Source organism: Oreochromis aureus, linkage group 11 (assembly GCF_013358895.1).
Source record: "Oreochromis aureus strain Israel breed Guangdong linkage group 11, ZZ_aureus, whole genome shotgun sequence".
Classification (NCBI taxonomy): domain Eukaryota; kingdom Metazoa; phylum Chordata; class Actinopteri; order Cichliformes; family Cichlidae; genus Oreochromis; species Oreochromis aureus.
The window spans coordinates 35,113,864-35,135,639 of NC_052952.1; the positions used below are offsets into that span (position 1 = coordinate 35,113,864).

Consider the following 21,776-nt stretch of genomic DNA (forward strand, 5'->3'; position numbering starts at 1 on the left):
TATGAAGCAGGTTGAATCTACAACTTAAAAGGAACTGTTTCCTCATGGTTGCCCACTCAAGACAGCAGAGTTGACAGCTTCTGTTTAATAAAATGTAGCAGTTCTACCTGAAATCATTCTAATCAGTCTATCATTGTGGAGTTTTGTACATGCTTTTTTTTAATAGTTCCAGTAGATTGAGTAGTAGTGCAGGCTTGTTGATCTAAATCCATCACAGTACAGCAAGCTAACCTGTTTATCCTGCACTAACCTGTAGAGCATAACACAGGTAGTCTGCCTCAGTTTGATTTGTGCCACCTTTCACAATATGAAGAAATATAATGTCACATGTAGCCTACAGACCCAAAAAACAACAACAAACCCCCCACTAAAAATAACTAACTAACTAACTAAATAAATACTCAAGTAAACTTCAGATACCTGAAAATTCTACTTAAGTACAGTGACAAAGTATTTGTACTTCGTTACTTCCCACCTCTGCAATCACCACCAAAACACGCAGCACAAATCCCGTCAGTGATTCATTTTCTTGTAAACTTTTGGAGGATTGGCGCAGTTACGATTTTCTGTCACGTTCATCTGTTTCTTAAAAGTTTAGCAATAACGCTGTTTCAAGCTCATGTTGTGATCAACAATAGTAGTTATTTAATACTTAAATACCCTGCAAAAATAATTAATAATTATGTTATAATACAACACACTTCTTGGAGGTTTTTTGTGCTTCCACTAAAATCCTACGAACAGTCACCTGCATTTCTACAACTATTTGCTGTTTCACTTAATGCCTAAATACATAGATAAAAATCGGCGCTTTGATTATTATAATCTGGTTCCTTATCTTGAGGTTAATGTAGTGACACGTCTGCTTTCATACTATGTGGCCACCAGAGAGCACCGTTATTCTTTTCAATAATCCCAAATTTGATGGAGCCTCATGAAAACGTTTATTTGCTAAATTATTATTGTCATAAATTATCATCATTTTAGCTAAACTTTTTATTAAAAAAATTTAAAAAAAAACCAACAACACAATGTCAGTAATACAAAAAAGTTTTACAGAAAATGTTTTATATGTCTATAAAAAATGTTTATAATATATAGTTATAACCGGAGTTCATTTAAAATATTGTTAAATTAGTCCACCAACGTTTTTCACTGTGTTGTTCCTTTTTGCTAGTGAGGGTAATTCTGCTATATTGGATTATTTTCAATTATCTTTGTGTGTAACTGTTGAGCAAAGGGTTAATTTGTTTATATCTTCCTTACGGGCGGAAGAACAACGGGCAAAATCTCGCATCCAACAACAGCTGCGCAACAAACATACAAGAAGATATTAATTTGGATCTTGCTTTCTTTTCTTCTGCTCTGACAGGTAAGTCGGTTTGTTTTATTTTGTATTGTAATCCAGGTTAATGTGACGTAATTATTGGTAAACAGGGGGTGCAGATCAAAGCGAGCTTGTAAGGCTAACTTGGAAAGCTGCAATGCGCTCCGTGGTGCCAGCCACGGGTGGAGCTGTATTACTGTAATAGTTGAATTACGTCATACTGCGTCATATTATAGTGTCCAGAAAAAAGGCTGACCAAAATCATAGCTCGATTTCCCGGATCAGACGACACAGTTTCGCTCCCTGCCGCTGATAGCAGCGCACTCACTTTGGACTTTCAAACATTTACAGGAGTAAAGTGAAGCTTCTTCCGCTCTACAGCAGATCAAGTTTTCTCTCTGGTAGGTAACAGCACTTTCCTAATATGAGGAGGATCAAAAAAACAAAGTCCAGACGATTTCAAAAATATCAACAAAGCTAATGAAAAGAGAATTAAGTTCTGAATTTTTCATACACCAGCTTTACGCTGTTACTTAATTTCACAGGAAGATGGAATTACAGTACAATCTGTCTGATATTTGTTTCATGATTTCTCAGTCTCGGTTTCAGAAATACTCTCCAATGGCACTTTATTGAGTGGATGCTGCTAATAGGAGCCCTTTTGCCTTCAGAGCTGGTTTAATTCTGCCTGGCACAGATACGCTTGCAATTCTCAGCCTGTTGGTTCTACTTATTCAAACGTTCTATTCAGACTCCCTTCCCCCTGAGAAATGTCACCCTGATTTTAATTAGTTATGATGTGTAAGCATGTTTGCAAATCCTTCTGCAACTCAGCATGTCAGTCTCAATAATTCAATTTATTCATAGTGCTGAATTGATGCTTTTGACCTTTATTATACAGAGTGCCAACTCTTAATGAGCACAACTGCAATGTGTATATAAAAATCACACAAAAACAACTTATTTAATCATTTTATTCCTAACACCTTTGTTTAAGCTCAAAGCAGTCTGGCCATTCTTCTCTGACCTCTATAATAAACAAGGTATTTTTCTCTCACAGACCTCACTGAATTTTTCATTATGGACATTTTTCTGTAAACCTTAGAGATAGTCGTCTAAGTAGATCATCAGTTTCTGTAATATTCAGACCAGCCCATCTCTTACCAAAGACCACTTAAATCACCTTTCTTCACTTTAAACTCAGCAGGTCATCTTTCCAGTATCTACATGCTTAAATACTTTAAAGTGCTTTCATTAGATATTTCACTAACAAGCAGTTTAATGGGTAATAAAGTGACTGTGACTGTTTATCTTCAGTACTGTTATTCAGTTAATCATCATCTTTATCTAATAGTTAAATGTATAGCACATGGACAGCAAATGTAAACACAACTGCATCACTTTATGTACTCATTTATTTATATACAAGTTATTTTATTTAATTATAATTAACAGCCATTCAGTATAAGTTACAGTTAATGGAGCTCAACATGATTATAAGGTGATTTTATAAGAATTAATATGAGACAATAGTGTGACAGGGTGTGGTTGGTAGCTCAGCTGCAGAGGAGGAGTGAAGCAGTGGCTTCAGGGTGTGGTGTCAGGGGAGGCCGGTGTTTACAGTCGACAAGCATCATCTAATCATGTCTTCCCTATTTCAGTAGTGGCCGGGCCGGAGAGGAGAAGAGCTGCTGGAGCAGAGCACTGGTGCAGATCTGGAGCCGAAGGAGTGTGCGCTGGAAAGTGCAAAAAGTGATATTGTAGCAAATAAACAAAGGCAAAACGCAAGTTTCTGCATCATGTCAGGTCCTTTGGGTTACAGTGGTGCTGAAACCCAAGCTCCTCAGATGACCCTCAAGCAATTCTGGAGGTGTTCCAGGGAACCACGGTCGCATACTGGTGGAAGCCCAGGTGGTGGCACTGAGCCTTCTCACAACGGTGTACGTGTCCTTTCTGACGTTAGGAGAGCCATCCTGGACTGGCTGGGGCTCTCCCCTGAGGACCATCGGCACCCCTTCCAGATGGGATGGATGGGGCCGGAGGACTGGCATTGGCGTTTACCAGGAGGCTGCATGGTGCTGCAGCCAGGTGGCTACAGCCTGCCCCCACGCCAGGGGCGATGCAGCTGCTCAAGACGGTAGTGCTGGAGCAATTCATGAAGGGACTTCCAGTCGGGATGGCGCAGTGAGTCTGCTGCCATCGGCTGGCAAGCCTCGAGGCTGCGGTGACGCTGGCCTAGGACCACCTGGGAGCGCAATTGGAACATCCACGGGAACGTCCACCAGTGACGGGCTGACCGGTCCCAGCCCCCACCAGCCCAACCCACAGCCATGGAGCGGAAGCCATTTCTGCCTCATTTGTCTCACACACTAAAAGATTACTGGGCAATAAATCTATTCGGACCAGCATCTACCACCCTCAGACTGACTGGTGGAGCGGCTGAATAAGACTTTAAAGTCCATAATTAGTAAGTTCATTCACGAGGATAAATGCAATTGGGATCGCTGGTTAGACCCTCTGTCAGGGGTGTCATTTTAGTTCAGGGGCCACATGGAGAAAAGTCTATTCTCAAGTGGGCCGGACTGGTAAAATCATTGTATATATAACTTAAAAACAACAACTTCAGATCCTTTTCTTTGTTTTAATATGATCAACATAAAAAATAAAGCTAGAGCCTGTGGACAGTATGTTCAAAATAATACAGGCACAACATTGCTATTAATCATAAAACACCTCAAGTTATTTGAAAATTCTGAGGACAAAGAGCACACAAGCACACAGTGCCTCAGTGATTCACAGAAGTATATCACAGATCACAGAACTATATCAGGGTGTCTCATGCGGCACTTTCAGTGGGGTTGCATAGTTTATTTGACCCCTGATACCTGGCATCTTTTAGTTTTCACCAGCTCATCAATATCAGGCGTCACATCCTGAGCGGCAGCCAAGTTCAGGATGTGATTCAAGTGCTTGTGCATGAGTCTTGAGCGCAGTTTTGTTTTATTTATGCTCATTACAGAGAAAACTTGCTCACAAAGATATGTGGTTCCGAACATGCACAACAGTTTTGCAGCAAGGGCTGTCAAGTTGGGGTAACCTGGCAAGAGATTCTGATAGAATGTGTTCAAGCCAGCTGCGGCAAATTTGCCCTTCAAATCCGAGTCACACTGCAAGTCTATTATTTCAAATTGGATCCTGACGGGCAGATCAGAGGGATTCACGGTGAACGGCGAGCAAAGAACTTTGAAGTTTTTCTCCAGTTCACCAAAAATCTGAAATCGTTGCTCAAACTCTAGTAACAGTCCCATTATTTTATCTTTGAACCACTTCATATCTGCCACACTTTGGGTCGTGCACACATTTTTCAGACAGGGGAAGTGAGCTGCATCACCGCCGGTGAGCTGCGTCTCCCACAATAACAGCTTCAACTTGAAAGAACGTATGCTGTCATAATACTGCATGACAACTTTGTTGCGTCCTTGCAGCTGTTTGTTCAAGTTATTCAGGTGCTCTGTAACATCTACCATAAATGCAAGGTCCTGCATCCATTCTGCGCAATGAAATTCTAACACTGGTTTGCCCTTTTCTTCCATAAACTGTTCAATTTCTTCTCGTAAATCAAAGAAACACCTCAGCACAGCACCTCGGCTCAACCATCTTACCTCAGTGTGGTATGGCAGGCCATAGATGTGGTCTTTCTCTCTGAGGAGACTGTCAAACTGACGGTGATTGAGGCTTTTGGATCGGATGAAATTAACAGTTTGGATGACCACCTTCATGACCTTATCCATTTTCAGTGACTTGCAACACAAAGCCTCCTGGTGCAAAATACAGTGAAAAGTCCAAAAATCAAGTCCTCCATTTGCAGATTGCACTTTATCTCTGAACTTTTTTACAACGCCTGCTTTCTTCCCGATCATTGAGGGCGCACGATCTGTAGGCTGACAGCGCGGGACCAGTCCACTCCGACCCTGTCCAGCGCGCCGACGAGTGCGGTGAAAATATCAGCTGCGGTCGTTGTATCTGTCATCGGCACCAAATCCACGAACTCCTCAGTGACGGTCAATGTGTCATCAACTCCGCGGATGAAAACTGCCAGTTGTGCAACATCTGTAATGTCCGTGCCTTCATCAATTGCAACTGAAAACGCAATAAATGACTTTACTTTTTGCTTCAACTGGCTGTCCAAATCTGCTGAAAGATCAGAAATCCTGTCGGCAACTGTGTTTCTTGTCAGGCTGATATTTGCAAAGGCCTGGCGCTTTTCAGGGCACGCAATCTCCGATGCCTTCATCATACATGTTTTTACAAATTCACCCTCACTAAATGCTAGTGCAATTTCGTTAGCAATGAGGTAGCTAGCTTTCACTGCAGCGTCACTGACGCCAACAGTTCATTCATCTTCTCTCTTCTCCGCTGTCCTTGAAAGTTGTCATATTTGTCGGCATGAAGACTCACATAGTGGCGACGGAGGTTATATTCTTTCAGCACTGCAACATGCTGGGAACACACCAAACATACAGCTTTCCCATTCACTTCCGTGAATAAATAGGAGGATGACCATTTTTCTTGGAACACTCTGCACTCTGTGTCCACTTTTCTCTTTTTTGACAGAGACATATTGGGGCAATGAGGGTGCCAAAGCATATCAGGTTTCAAATTATGCGGGCAAAACAAAGTAGCTCACAATTGCTATTGCGCCATCCAATGGATGCAATTGGAACAGCAGTTTCTTTTTTGAAAAATTGCAGCTCATTTTTATACTTTACAAAATCATCTCACGGGCCGGATTAAACCTGTTTGCGGGCCTGATCTGGCCCGCGGGCCGTACGTTTGACACCCCTGCCCTCTGTTGTTTGCATTGCAGGAGGTGCCCCAGGCCTCCACGGGATATTGTCCCTTAGAGTTACTGTTCGGCAGAAAGCAGGTGTTGGACCTGATTAAAGAAAACTGAAAGGAAGGTCCAAGCCCAGCGAAAAATGAGATTCAGTACGCCCTGGACCTGAGAGCAAAGCTGCACACTCTGGGGAGGTTATCAAGAGAGAATTTGCACCAGGACCAGGAATGTCAGCAGCGCCTGTACTACAGAGGGGCTAGACTGTGGCAGTTTTCACCGGGAGACAAAATGCTTGTATTACTCCCTTCTTTTAGCTTAAAGTTACTTGCCAAGTGGCAAGAACCCTTCGTGGTCACACGGTGAGTGGGGGATGTAGACTATAAAATGGTACAGTCAGACAGGGGTGGAGCCACACAGATATATCACCTCAACCTCCTTAAAGCGTGAAGAGAGGCTGAAACCGCTTCTTTGGTGAGCTTGGTTAAGAAGAGAGATAAGTTGGCTCCAGAGGCTCCAAATTCCACCATTCCCGCCTCCCTCCATTGTGATGACCAGCTCACACAAGCCGTTTGCATGTGTGAGCTGCAAAACAGTGTTTTGCAGATGTGTTCTGCCCCCTGCGCAGCCATACAAATCTCATGAAGCATCACTTTGAAACGCAGCCTGGCGTTACATGTTATCTGAGCACAAAAGACAAATTGCGCAAAAGGAATTGGCAGAAATGTTAAAGCTGGGAATAATAGAAGAGTCGCACAGTGCTTAGTGTAGCCCCATAGTTCTTGCAGTGAAGAAAGATGGGTCTATATGGTTCTGTGTGAACTATTGCAAGATGAACGAAGTGTCACCGTTTGATGCCTACCCAATGACCCGGGTCGACGAGCTCCTGTGTACATCATTGACCGCCCCATTGTGTACATCAGCTGAAAATTGTCGGAGCATGAGGCCAGGTACAGTAAAGTAGAAAAGGAGTGCCTGGCCATCTGGTGGGCGGTCAACTCCCTATTTCAGTAGCGGCAGGGCCGGAGAGGAAGAGAGCTGCTGGAACAAAGCACCGGTGCAGCTCCGGAGCTGGAGCAAAATTCGCTGGAACGTGCAAAAAGCAAAAAGTGCTATTGTACAAAAAAAAAAAAAAAACAACAGCAAAGCCTTGTGTCAAATCCTTTGGGTTACAAATCGGTATTGAATGGATTTAGATTTTTAATTTTGTTATTTGCACAAGTTAAATAAATGTTTTGTCTTAACACTTCAATGAGTTCAGCCATTTCTCCACAGCTGGGGCCTTAATGTGATTCAGACTATGTTCATTTTTTTCTACTCTTCTCTCTTTCAGTCTCCAGGATCTACAGGCAGGATGTCTGCCACTGTGTCCAAGGCTGATGGAGTCACAATACTCACTTTGACCTCTGACCCTAATAGCCCTTGGCCTCCTCTGTGCCAGATCCTCAAGAACCTTTGCTGCAGTCCAGTGTGCTGCAAAGTGTCTCAGCACCTGAGGCGCCTCAAAAGACCTTCTGAGATAGTGCTGGGGGTGAGCTACAACCTTAAAAGCTTCAGATAAGCCTCCAGAAGTTGTATTAAAAATGCAAATGAACTGCTAACTTAATCTGATACATGTTTAGTTAATATTCTTTTAATGAGCTTCTTCTTTGCACCCACCACATACTCCTTTAAAGGCTTACCGACAAACTCACTCATCACAAATTGTTTGCTTCAGTCCTGCAATACAAATGTTTTTTAGGAGCATTGTATGAACGCTTGACACCATTAAGCCCCCAGTTTTAAACAAAAACCCTGATAATGCAACAACGCAAAGGCTTACCAACAAACTCACTCATCCACTTGCACATTTAAACATTCAGGAGATAAAACACTGTCAGAACTATTGTTGCCTCCTATTAATGTCAGAAAGCCTTCCAAGAAGACAGAGTAAAGGTAAATTTTATATGGGTCACTGATGCCACCGGCTTTGTATCAGTGTCATGTTTCCTTACTCCACGTGAGTCTAACTCTCTCACTGACAAATTTATTGGACTTAAAAGTGAGAAGGTTTTATCCACTGTGGTTTAAAAGAGGGCAGCACGATGGTTAGCGATGCTGCCTCCTCCTGACTTCATTTCCACCATCAGGCTGGGGTCTTTCTGTGTCGAGTTTGCATGTTCTCCCCATGTTTGTGTCGGTCTTCTCTGGGTTCTCCGGCTTCCTCCCACAGTCCAAAGGAATGCTGTTAGTGGAGTCAGGTTAATTGGTAACTCTAAAATTGCTCAAAGGTGTGTATGTGGGTGTGAATGTGAATGTGTGTCTGTCTCTATGTGGTAGCTCTGTGACAGACTGGCGAACTGTCCAGGGTGTACTCTGCCTCTCACTCTAAGACAGCTGGGATAGGCTCCAGGCCCCCCACGACCCTGACAAGGATAAACAGAAGAGAATGGATGGATAGTTTAAAAGGGTTTTTCTGTCACACTACAGAAAAAGCCTGAGAGAAAGTGCTCCAGTATACAGCATATTCTATGACTGGTGTTGAACACCTACAGTACATCACAAGTTGTTCATTCTGTGCTTCTTCTTTCTCAGACTCTGCAGATCATGATTGGGCTTCTCAATGTTGTCCTCGGATCAATCCTTATAAGCCAACATGATGAATCATGGACCATGAGTTATACCGGCTATCCTTGTTGGATGGGAGGGTTGGTAAGCAAGCTAAGCAGCTTTCCTCATTTTTTTAACTAAGAATGGATCCACATAAGTAAATAGTACTCAAAGGAGCTGCTGGAGAAACATTTTGCAGCTTATTAGGTTAACTGGTAACAGGGCAGAAATATCTTCTCTGGGCCAAAGCTAATTTAAAAAGCCAAGTGTAAAACTGTTCTGTGGTCAGACGAATCAAAATATGGAAATAATATCCAAAAACATGGACATCTGTCATTTTCAATTTCTTCGAAGGAAGTACAGGAGAAATATCTGTCTTTTAAAAAGATTTAATTTGCTTCTGTGAAAGCAGCCATGTGACTCGACAAAAAGGATGACCCTGAATTGGGCCATACAGTTTTATATCCCAACAATAACACATTATTATTATGACTATCTTCTTCTGGAACTGACGTGGCAGCCCTGTTGTCTCCCTTTGAGTCTCCTTCCCCCGCTCACGTCTGTTCACATCCCTCATTATCTTCTCCTTTCCTGGAATGACAGAGACAATAAAACCCTCCCTGCCTAGCCTTGATTATTTAATATTCTAATTTATTATCTAACTTTGGGACATTCTGTTCGTACTCCCTTGGCCCAGAAAATATCATCCTGACTGTTATTTGGTGTGATGTGTGAGCATGTAGCAAAATAGACCCTCTGCGCTTTACGCCAATTCTCAATATTTCAGTCCAGACATGGCACTGAAAGAGGCTCCTGACCCTCAAAAACACGGAGCGCCAACAAGTTTATGAGTACATGTGATGTGTATATAAAAATATAAAAAAACAGCTCTATTTAATCATTTTAAATCCTAACATATCCCCCCTTTTACATGTGTTTTACATGTGAATCAAAAGAACGTGTTTTGTTCAGCTGCTATCCAACAGACGTCCTTCCAGTGTAATACTCAGCCTTTCCCTCTTAACTGGAGTGGAGTCCTGTGCTCAAGCCAGTGTAAAATCAGCTGTTGCCCTCCTTTGGTCAGTAGTTGGGTCTTATAGACCATTAACCTGTCCCCTCAGGTAAACGCACCAAACGGACATAGACATTTTGTCATGATCCTGGGTCCTTTTGACCCAGCGTTTTGTGTTTTCTATTATGGTACTATGGTTTCTGTTCCTCCTCGGTTTGTGTTCATGCTTTTCTGCCGTGCATTCCTGTGGTTAGTCCGTGTCTTTACATGTATGTGTTCCTGTTTTATTTTGAAGGTCTTTGTCTTATGTCAGAGTGTCCTGTTTACGTTCCCCCACCTCGTCAGCTGTTATGTCTCCCAGGTGTGTTCCCTCCTGTTTCCCATCCCCCTGATTACTGGTGTGTATTTATTGTGTGTGTTCACTCGTCCTCGTTGCTGGTTCGTCTGTGTTGTTTCCCCTCAGTCTCCCTGCGTCTCTCCGTTTGTATTTCCCCGGACCTTCCTGCACCTTCGTTTCTGGTTTGTTTTGTTAGTTTTACCCAGTTTAGGTTTTCCGGTTTCATGTTCACCCGCCATTGCTGTTTGTACCCACTCCTGTAAATAAATACTCACCTGCACCAGAGCTGCCGCCTTTTGGGTCCTCTCTACAAATTCCACACGCCTGCCACACCGGGCGTGACACATTTTACCTTCTAAACATGATTCAATGTTTCTTTTTAATCATTAAAAGCCTAAGCATGCAAATGAGCAATGTACATTTAGCCCTTCTTACTTCTCAACATCAAGTGTTCCAACTTATGTCTCGGCTCAGCCATGAATCCTCCTCACCTGATTCAGCTCTGATCCCAACCAGCAATGGCATCTGATAGGATGGTGCTGCATGTTTTTCCATTAGTGCCGTTGTTATCTGTTAATTACTGTACTCAAACATTGGATTAGACAACATCCACAACAAGTCAATATAGCTGTGAATGTAGCCAATGACACCATCAGTGATAAAATAAAAGCTTTATATTCTATAAATTTATTTTTCAACCACTCACCCAGAGGACCCGCTATCCCAGAAAATTCCTTCATCTCATTTGATAATGTCCATAGTCCTTCCAATGCCCTGGTAACTGACCCGTCCTATTCTGGACTGTCATAAGTGACTTTAACGTCAGCTGTTCTGAGAGTCCTGCTATTGCATTCCTGGCATCTGTCATAAACAGGATGTGACAAGTGATAATAATAACAACTGTACTGCATTAAAACATTGACAGCAGGTGGGATATCCAGTCTTTAAGTGATGACCTAATGAACCCTGCTTCCAGGTCCAAACTACTCCGCATTTATTAAGGCTGTTGTGTTTTTAACATGTTTTAATGTTTTGTATCTTGTTCTATTTAATCTGAACAAGGCCCTTAAAAAAGTCAGTAATCACTGTTGGCCTCTCTCAGTTTTGATCATCACTATTCATTTTAAAACTCAGTTTTTAAAACCTTACGATGTAATTACAACACAGCCCATGCAGCAGTATATTGATGACTAACCTAATTTTTGCGGTTGTTCTCCTGACTGAAGTTTGGTCCGTTTACAGCATCCTGCCATACGATTGCATTTGTCCCTAACCATCGGGAACCCTCACGTTGACTTTTATCGAGTGGAAAAAATTTAGTGTTCATCCTCCAGCTTCACTGTGTTTATGTTATGCTAACCATAGCTGTGTCGCTAGCCTTGCAGCACATCATTATATACCAGCTAGCCCAACTTCAGTAACCCTACAAACATCACTGCTGTTTAGTTTTCTGTTTTCATTTATGTTGGAGTGATAGCAGAGCTGTACATTTTAATTTTTGTTGTGGCGATTAAGCTGCTAGATTTTTGGTTTTGGTTTTAAGGCCCAGGGAAATGAACCCGCCAGCGCTCTGTAGCGGCCGTGACCGCTGGCTATAAGGAAAGGCTGCTCTTCATAGAGGACTCACGCTCGGGGAGATGTTTTCTGGTCTACTCTGGCTCCTAGAAGAGCCTCAGGAACTCTCGTGTTGTCTTTGCATACCTCCACAATGATCTTAAAATAAATTGGAGATTTCCCGCATACCACCAGAGAGAGCCCAAGTACCACTAGTGGTACGCATCACAGTTTACAAACCACTGGGTTAGAAAATCTCTGCACATTGTAATAAAAATAATTAATACAGTCAACATTGTTATTGGTTGTTATCCAAAGTACTATAGATTTAAACCCCGTTGGCTATTGGGTTTGCCAATATATATTCATCTGGAACTCGTCTTGGTATTCCTATTGCATCTATATATGTTGGAAAATATAGTATGAGATTAAAACTGTCTATTGTGGACCATCTAGTTTGATTTTTAGACTTACCTTTTGCCTATGTCCTATAACTGTTACTGGCAGTCCGAACTGGACCAGGTACTGGGCAGGAAATTTAACAGTTTCTTTCCTCCACAATACCAAAAAAAAAAAAATCTGCCCTTGATATCAAAATAATTTTTTTAGGAATTTGACCATAAAGTGACATTTATGGTGTTGTTACCCCAGTCAGGGCTTACCTCTCCCCCTTTGGTAAAATTCCTCCACATCAGACATGTGTAATTACCCTCCTTTGGCGTGAAAACTGGCGGTGTGGTCAAGTTGGGTGCTATAGGAAACAAAAGCAGAACAATTATCAGGCATGCGTTGCATATGCAAAGCTAGCATGCATTTAAATTCTTGATCCTCTGTCCGTAATGGCACGTTATAATTGGATTTATCAAGGATAAACTTAATGGGTTACATTTTTCTTTCTTTTTTTTGCCTTTTTTTTTTTTTAATGGCATGACATCCTAGCACATGCCCCCGCTAGTTGTATTCTACTTTTTAGTGATTGGCTACCTTCAAGGAAAATACCTCAGTCATGTGGACCAGTGTTTGTTATTACATAACTCCGTTTTAGACATGACAAATCTGCCATACCCTTTGTTATACACAAATATTGGTTTGGTTATTTTCCTCTTTAAAATTTAATTAGCTCTTTCTACAATGCCCTACGATGCTGAATGGTAAAATGCTCCACAGATGAGTAATGCCTAGAGCTTTCTCCACCTTTGCCAGATGTTTATTATTAAAGTGGAATCCGTTGATTGATGTGATGGTCGTTGTCATAATCATCATACTTTAAAACAACCACAGCTGATCAAAGTGCTGTAAAATGAAACCAAATAATAAAATTTACATAAGATATAAATAAAAGCCAAATAAAAGAAAAAAGTAAAATAATTAAATTAGTTATTAACTAACTAATTTAATTACAAGAGAAAACTAAGTCTCACTGAGGTCAAAAGCATAAGAAAAAAACAGGTTTGAAGACGTGCTTTGAAAGTGGACAGTGAATGGGCCTCTCTAACATGCAAGGGCAAGTTATTCCATAATTTAAGAGCAACAATAGAAAAAGCCCTGTCCCCTGTGAGCTTCCTCCTGGATCTCGGTACTTCCATGAGCAACTAGTCAGCTGACCTAAGAGACTGACAGGGTGTGTAGGGTTGAAGAAGCTCAGAGAGGTAAGGCGGGGCAAGACTGAAAGCATTTTAAAACAAACATAAGAATTTTAAAATGAACTCTAAAAGATACAGGCAGCTGGTGCAGTGAGGCCAGCACAGGGGTTATATGCCCTCTTTTATGAGTTCCCGTTAGCAGTCGTGCAGCGGCATTTTGGACCAGCTGCAGACATGAGAGTAATGGCTGACTGACCCCCACATAGAGTGAGTTACAGTAGTCTAGATGGGAAGAAATAAAAGCATGGATCACTGTTTCAAAGTTCTGCCTAGAAAGAAAATCTTTTCTTTCTAGGCAGTCACCTTAAATGATAAAAACTGGACCTCACCACTGCTCTAATTTGGCTGTCCAATTTAAAATCACGGCCCAATTTAAAACCAAGGTCGGTAATAACAGGTTTAAAATAAACTTCCGGGGGTCCCAAATCAGAGGAGGACTTACAGGGACCACTGGGTCCAAACACCAGCTCCTCTTTTTTCTTTTCATTAAAATTTTAAAAGTTTAAAGCCAACCAAGCTAGGCATGTCGAGACATGTTTTATGGAGATGCCATCCTTTTTCTTTAGTGGCAAATAAATTTGGCAGTCATCAGCAATGAAAAGGTTGAAACCCAGATGCAATAAATACAGTAAAAACAGCAGTAGCCCTAAAGTTGAGCCCTGTGGGACACCACATGACAGAGAAGCAGAAGATGATTCAGGAGTGAGAGGGTTGACAGAGAAAATTCTATTTGCCAAATAAGACCTAAACCAATTAAGTGCAGTGCCACCGATACCCACTAGATCATTTAATCGAGATATTAGAATATTGTGGTCTACTTTGTCAAAGACAGCATTTAGGTCAAGCAAGACCAGAACAACGTGGTTACCAGAATCACATGCCAGGAGGATGTCATTAAAAGCACTTAATAATGCAAATTCTGTGCTATGAAGGGTTTTAAAACCTGAGTGAAAACCCTCAAGGATTCCATTATTATCTAGAAAATATTTCAGTTGACAAAAAACAATTTTCTCTAAAACCTTGGAAAGTAAAGGCAGCTTGGAAATAGGCCTAGAATTAGCTAATACTGTGTGATCAAGGCCAGGTTTGTTAAGCAGTGGCTGCATGTTTGAAATTTGCAGGAAACATACCAGAGGAAAGACTGCTGTTAATAATGTCAAGGACAGACTGCCCTATACTAAGTAAAATTTCTTTAAAAAATCAAGGTAGGAAAAGATCCCAGGGGGAACCTGCAGGCTTAATATGGCGAACCACATCCTCTAAAGTGGAGAGGATCACAAACTCAAACTGAGTAAAAACAGCAGTGCAAGGGACAGAGCCAGAGGGGTCAGAGTCAGGAGCTGTGATAAGAGCCCTGATGGTGACAAACTTTTCAATAAAAAAGCTCAGAAAATTATTGCAGATATCAGGAGAAACTTCCAAACAGACATTTGGTGGAGTATTAAGAACAGATATAATAATCTTAAATGACACACGTGGGTTATGACGGTTGGAAGAGATAATATTTGCAAAATATTCTCTTTTGCCTCTTTGACAGTGTTCTTTTAGAATTAGAAATGACACTTGCATTTTATCCTTTTTCTGCGTTCTGCTCGATGACAGTCCCTCTTAACAGCACGAGTTCTGTCATTAAACCAAGGCTCAGGTTTGGCCTTAGGCTGGTTTTTAATGGAGTCACAGAGTCCAAGATTGTTTGACAGCAAGAATAAAACCAGGAATTAAGCTATTCTGTATGAGAGGAGACCAAGTCAGAAGGGCCACAGAGCTGATTAAAAGCAGCAGAAAACTGCGCGGCAGTGGAGGGGTTAATAACCCGATAGCACCGAGCGGCAGCGCAAGATTTAACTACAGTATGTGTAAAACCAACATTGAATAACACAGGCAAACAATCTGAGAGTATAGAGTCACAGATCTCCAGATTAGTGACAGGCAGACCATATGACAGAACAAGGTCCAGTGTGTGTCCGTGCTCATGTGTAGGTCCAGGCACGGACTGTACCAGATTAAAAGAGTGAATAAGCCTTAAAAGTCCTTTACCAGTTGTTTATCAGGACAACACACATGTATATTAAACTTTCCAAGAACAGCAACAACAACATGAATTGCTGAGTCTGTATAGATGTTCACTCTTTTTCCGTCTGAGAGTTGTAGTGCTTTGGTGAGAGCTACACTTTCACACTATCCATCATGGCTCTGACTCACCATAGCAAATTTACTCCTCTGTAACATCTGTCAGTATACAAGGTGAGATCTGTATGCTCCAATGGCTCAGTTTGTAGATCTGATCTCAATCTGTTGTCCTTAACTGCTTTCTCTATGCAGTCATGTTGTTGATGTTCCACTGACATCATTCCTTCAGCCATGTTGACTGCTTGCGTGCCATAAGTGATATACGGCTGTGTAACCATGCTGGAGATCTTTATCTTCCTTGATGATGTCAAAGAAATGAATGTGAGCGCAAAAAATGCCAAAACTCCATGGTTAATGTTGATTTTTAATGGTTTTTGATGGTTTTTTTGTTGTTGTTTTTTTGTTGTTTGTTTTTTTTAATGGTTGACTTTTGCTTGTGCTTTTCCATATTGTCTTCTGTTTTACTCCCTCCTTTTTCTGAAAAAGCATGGCATTTACAATTCCGTCTTTTTCAGAAACATCCATGAAAAAATCAGTCTTGTAGTCTGGTGAGGCAAGGGCCACTGCTTGTGCCAATATCTGTTTGGTGTCAAAAACACACTCCTCCTTCCTGAGTCCAAGTCAGTTCAGCTGTAGAGTGTTTGTTGACAATGGTTAAAATGTTCAATGTTGAAATTTTTGCTCCAGTATCAGCCATTAAGCAGATCTTCTCACCCTCATTTGTACACGTCACCATTGCCTCTGTCTTAGGTGTTGTAACTGGACCTACATATACTCCAGGGCCCCATCAATATGGGTTTTGCTCCAAATCTCGGGGACCACCACTGGCTGGAGCATTTGTCTGTAGTTTGTTACTCTTCCTTCGCCATAGTCTGGAATCCTTCCTTGTGGTCCAGCTGTCGATCTCTGGGCCCTCATTTGTTGTGGATATTGGGTCAGACATCGGACGGTCACCTGACATAATGTTGCAAGTGCTTTCTCCATAACAAATCTGTCATAAAACTCAATCCAACCACCCCATCAAGCAAGTCTTGCACAGATCTTGGCAAACCAATTTCACTCTGATTTCTCCACAAGTGTACGGTTGCCTCACTCCTATCAGGCAGCACTCCTGTGTGATGTTCTCAAAGTAGGGCTACTCGTTCCAGATATTTAGTCAAGGACTCATTGGCTTCCAACTTCAATCCTTTAAGTGCCCTTAGATTTTCATTCCCGGGTACAGGGTTCTCATATGTTCCCACAGAGCGTTCCTGAAGGGATCAAATTGATCGCTATCATGGGTTCCAGAGCCAATCCTAATTCCTTCCAGCAGTTTTCATGCACTGTGTTACCCCTTCTGTTCAAGAAAGCAAGGCACGAGAAGGTCTCTAATGGCAAGTGCCTCTCCTGCTGTGTTGTCTTCAAAAGTTGAAATCCATGCTGGTGCTCCAGCACACAAAGGTGGTTTTTCTCACCAATCCTTCTATATCTCTGAGATAAACTGGTTCTCCTGTCATTGTTATATGAACTGGCATAGCAAGTGGCTGTTGTTGCTTTTTTACCTCCAGTCTGGTCCAGTGCACACCGCTACCTCTGCTGATCAATGCAGATAATTCCTCTTCAGCTTCTTCTTCAATCTCACGTTCTCCTCCTTTAAAAAGGACCATCTTCTTTCCTCCACACACTCCAGTCAGGTAGAAGCTCCAGGTGTTGTAGTCTGTACCCCTTCTTTGTTTGTTCTTTGTGATGATGTTTGTAATTTTTGGTCTTCACCTTGTAACTTGTAGTTTGGATCTTGGATTCTTACTTGTCTTTCTTTTCCTCTTAGCATCCAATAGCACATATCTAAGGTTGTCATCACGTGCTCTCGCTTCTTGTCCATTTCCTTCCTCTTGGAGCCTCCTGATTTTCTCTCTTTTTCCATCCATTCTGCTTGCTCATATTCTTCATTAGCTTGCTTCTCTATTTGGAATATGGTTCCACTCCTGGCTATTCCCCCCCCAAGACAAGATGCTATATCTAGGAATAAGGACTCTCTTACTCGCAGGTGTAATTATTATTTCTTTCCTTTACTTTTCTGTTATGTTTTTTTCTCTGTTATTCTTTGAAACCAAAAACTAAATTCATCTTCATCAATTGCTAAGAATTAGACGATCAACCTCTATTTGAAAATGATGACAATGCAATGTTTTTCTCTTTTCACAAAACTGCAAACTTCAATTGTAAAGAAAGTAATTCTGAAGTAAAACTGCAAATTTAATTATTCTAATTTAAAGCAAGCAAAATCAGAGCTGTTCAACCCAGCTGGTAAATAATTCAAAAACAAACACACTGTACTAAACTAATAAAAGGTGAAATCAACAATGTCAAAAATCAATGTAAGAATTAACTAAAAAAGAATCTGTATCAGTACTTGATTAAAAATTAATCAAACAAAAACAAAAGTCAATTTAGCAATTAACTGAAGAGTAATCGTCTTCAGAATCAAACCAAACAAAAATGAAAATTAATTTCGAAATTGACTCACGCAATTAACTGTATATATGAATCAATCAAAGAAAATCAAATGCAAAAACAAATAGCAGTTAATTCTACAGCAGTTTACTGATAACAACTAATGACAGATCAATTATTTCACACTGTAAACTGTAAAGCTGCTACGTTGGTCATTTTAAACCGCTTCAAAGTCAGTTCAAAATTTCAATTGTAAATTTTTAGACTGTTATTAATCCTTTTTACCTCAAAATGTATATTTTTCTCCCCTTACCTCAGTCTCAAATTGTACATATATTTATTCTTCTTATTCTTACTCTTCCTATATTTATTGTTGTTCTTTTGCACTGTATAGAACTGGAGCCTGGTCTTCTCGTCTCTCTATATACTGAACTGTATATGGCAGAGATGACAATAAAGTTTACTTTGACTTTGACTTGAATTGAAAGATCAAAATGCAAAAACGAATACAAAACAAATACCAGTTACTGCTATGGCTGTTAAGTGATTGCCAAACAAAAATAAATGTCAATTTAATATTTATCCTCAGAAACATCTCATTGTTTATCAAACAAAACAAAGTCAATTTTGACTTTGTTCCTCATTATCTGCTCCTTTCCTGGAATGACAGAGATCATGACCACTACTCATGCTAGTTACTTCATCTGGGTAGGAATTTTCTCCAGGACCCAGGTCAGGTTCTTTTCAAATATTTATCTATTGGTATTACACGCTGCATCGTCTCACTGCATGACTATTGTGTAATATCTCCTTCATCTTCTTCTGTTTTACTGGCAGTTGGCAACCCATTTAATTAGAGCAGGTAGTTGTACTGCCTTCTAGTGGAAGAGAATGTAATTGTTCTGCCCGTTACTCATGCCAATTGCTTAGAGTACGAATCAGGTGGAACCAGATAATCTTCCACGGCACACCTGACCATTTCTGACAGCACACCTATGTGCCACAGCACAGTGGTTGAGAAACCCCGGTTCAGAGTATGTAGAGTATCAGAGTTGGTGCTTAAGAAAAAGCAGGAGGATCTTATGAAATCAAAGGTGTTTTATTATTGGAAATCTTAATCCCTTACTTCTGTGGTTTAATTGATATATTGCAGTTTCTTGTTGTCACCTTAAACACATGATGTGTCTCCTCGTTCAGTTGGAGGAATGAAACTTTAATGTCTTTGTTTTTTTGTCTTGTGTAGTTCATCGTGTTTGGAATTGTCAGCATTTTGTCTGACAAGTATCCAAGTCCATGTCTGGTGAGTAGTTCAGATGTACCTTAGAAGGACAACTTGAATTTCGTCTCTTCTTTTTCCTGTTTAAGTTGAAGATATGAAAGTAGAAGTATAATATTCTATTTCAATATACACGTTTACGCCAGGTCCCATGTAAGCACATCTATGTATATGTATTTATGTAGGATGGAGCTGCAGAGCTTTTTAAGATTAATACCAACCACTGCAAGCTTTCCTGCACTGACTGACTGTAAAACTTTTAACCGACCAGCCTTCTAATGTCTAAAATTTGATTTTACATTAACTGACACATCTTGTATTTCAGGTTATCATCAATGTGATTCTGAATCTGACTGGGGTTGCTTTTGCCATTGCAGCCATTGTGCTGTATAGCATCAGTGTATCTAATATATATTGGTCGGAAATTTGTGAGGAATGCTACGGCGGTGAAACACTAATTATGGTAAGTGTAGGTAAGGGTAGTTCAGGTTAAAATACCTAACTGACAAGTGGAAAATATACGGTTTTAATTGTTTCGTAGATATGATCACAGGTTTCTGCTTCTGAAATCTGTGGATTTGCAGCTGGTGATCAGATAATAGTGTATGTAGGTTTTTGACTGTAGGATGATGTTGCGATCACAGTCACGTCTGTACAGAAGTCTCTGCCCGCTCTCCGTTCAAAGGCTCTGAGCCTGAGTCAAAGGGATATTACTACAATAAAATTGAACACTGTTGTTTGTATCCCAACAGATGCTCTACAGAAGCATCATTGCTGTGCTAATTGTGCTGTCAGTCCTGGAGCTCTGTGTCACCATCAGCTCAGTCGTCTTAGGGATCAAGAGTCTGAAGAGCAAAGAAAAGGGACAAACCAAGGTAACAGACTAGCATCACTTCAAGGGGAAACTGTTATTTAAGCAGAGACTGTTGGCTGAATATGTGGAGGGTTTTTTTTTCTTTTGTTTTTGTTTTGTGTGAGTTCTTATGTGGACGTTTATGAATATTTGGTGACTAGCTCAAAAGCCAAACAGATTTATTCATTTTACTTTACCAATATTTTCTTTTTTAGAGCACTGATGACCCAGAGCTCTACAAACCACTTCTAGAGGAAGATACCACTGAGCCTACAGTCTGAATGTAATTGTGCTGTGAAGCATTGTAAGCATGGGCCTTTACAGCTTTGACTCTGTACTGCAACATTATCATGCACTTCTCTTGCATTTTTTATTACTTTGTTGTTTTGCTTTGGTTTTGGTTTTTTTGTTTGTTTGTTTTTACTATATTGGTCCATGTTACATGAAAATAACAGAATCTGTTGCACATTTCATCAGCATTTGACTACAGACGTGAGGGCTGTATGTCTTTAGTCATTGAAGGTGAGGCACTGAGGCAACACTGTCTATATACTTTTGGCAGTGATGTTATTATTTTAGTTGTGACCATCAAGTGTGCATGAGGTTAGGTACAGTGTGTTTTAGTGGCAAAAGCAACCACTTCTAATATTATAACTATGCTTAAAAAGGTTATCACGTTTTTAAGCATAGTTATTATTAGAATAAACGTATTTAAAATTCTATAATGATATGTAATTTGAAGCCATCTTCAAGCTTTTGAGATCATGCATATACTGTATATAGAAATATGATCCATGATGTCAAGAGATGGGTTATGAACTCTTTTTGTGAAGCTGCGGGCTGAGTGTTTTTGTCATTGTGGTGTCTTGAAATGACTCAAGAGTTTTTCAAGTTTCGTCTCCTTTATTAGTGCTAGTACGACTGGACTGAGGACGATCTGCAGGGCAGTTTGGACAGATACTAGAACCTTTTTGAATGGTTATGACAACTTCCCGTGCTGTGGATTTTTGGATGACATGTATACCTATACCCCAAGTGGAGGAGTTTAAGTATCTCGGGGTCTTGTTCACGAGTGATGGGAGAAGGGAGCGGGAGATCGACAGACTAATTGGTGAAGCGGCCGCAGTACCGGCCTGTTGTGGTGAAGAGAGAGCTGAGTGTAAAAGCAAAGCTCTCAATTTACCGGTCACGAGCTGTGGGTAGTGACCGAAAGAACGAGATCGCGGATACAAGCAGCAGAAATGGGCTTCCTCTGTAGGGTGGCTGGCCTCTCCCTTAGAGATAGGGTGAGAAGTTCGGCCATTCGGGAGGGGCTCAGAGTAGAGCCGCTGCTCCTCCACATCGAAAGGAGCCAGTTGAGGTGTTCCAGGCATGTTCCACCGGGAGGAGGCTCCAGGGCGGAAGAAAATGGATGGATGGATGGATGGATGGATGGATGTAGACCTATATATCTGCACTGAACGTCACCAGACGTTTTGATCTCATGCATTACAACCAAAACATGTCTCTTAAAGAAACAGAAAGAGTGCAACAGAAATAGTGAGCACATCACAATAAAATCATCTTAAGGATCATAACAGTACTATATAATCACATATACACACACTTTACCTACACTGAAGTGTTTATATATATTGGAATTAGCATTTTAAGCATTTAACCTATATATTTAAATTGTATGTAACCAATATATTTAGGCCAAGTATTATCCACATCATAAGTTTATGCATACTGCTTGTTGTGAGATTTAATAAACAGGATTAATGTGTAACATTTGATCATGTTATG

At 40.8% G+C, this 21,776-nt stretch overlaps 1 long non-coding RNA gene across 2 annotated transcripts; it reads left to right on the forward strand.

Annotated features, from left to right (window-relative positions):
* Nucleotides 1-1,594: 1,594 nt before the first annotated feature.
* Nucleotides 1,595-21,246, forward strand: LOC116327116. 2 transcript variants are annotated; one of them, XR_005614951.1, is made up of 7 exons: nt 1,595-1,728; nt 2,989-3,794; nt 7,495-7,692; nt 8,736-8,852; nt 19,103-19,159; nt 19,461-20,010; nt 20,204-21,246. It is a non-coding gene; the product is annotated as an uncharacterized LOC116327116 (long non-coding RNA). The 2 variants fall into 2 exon arrangements; XR_005614952.1 differs by lacking the exon at nt 2,989-3,794 and having other exon boundaries at nt 1,619-1,728.
* The last annotated feature ends 530 nt before the right edge of the window (nt 21,247-21,776 follow it).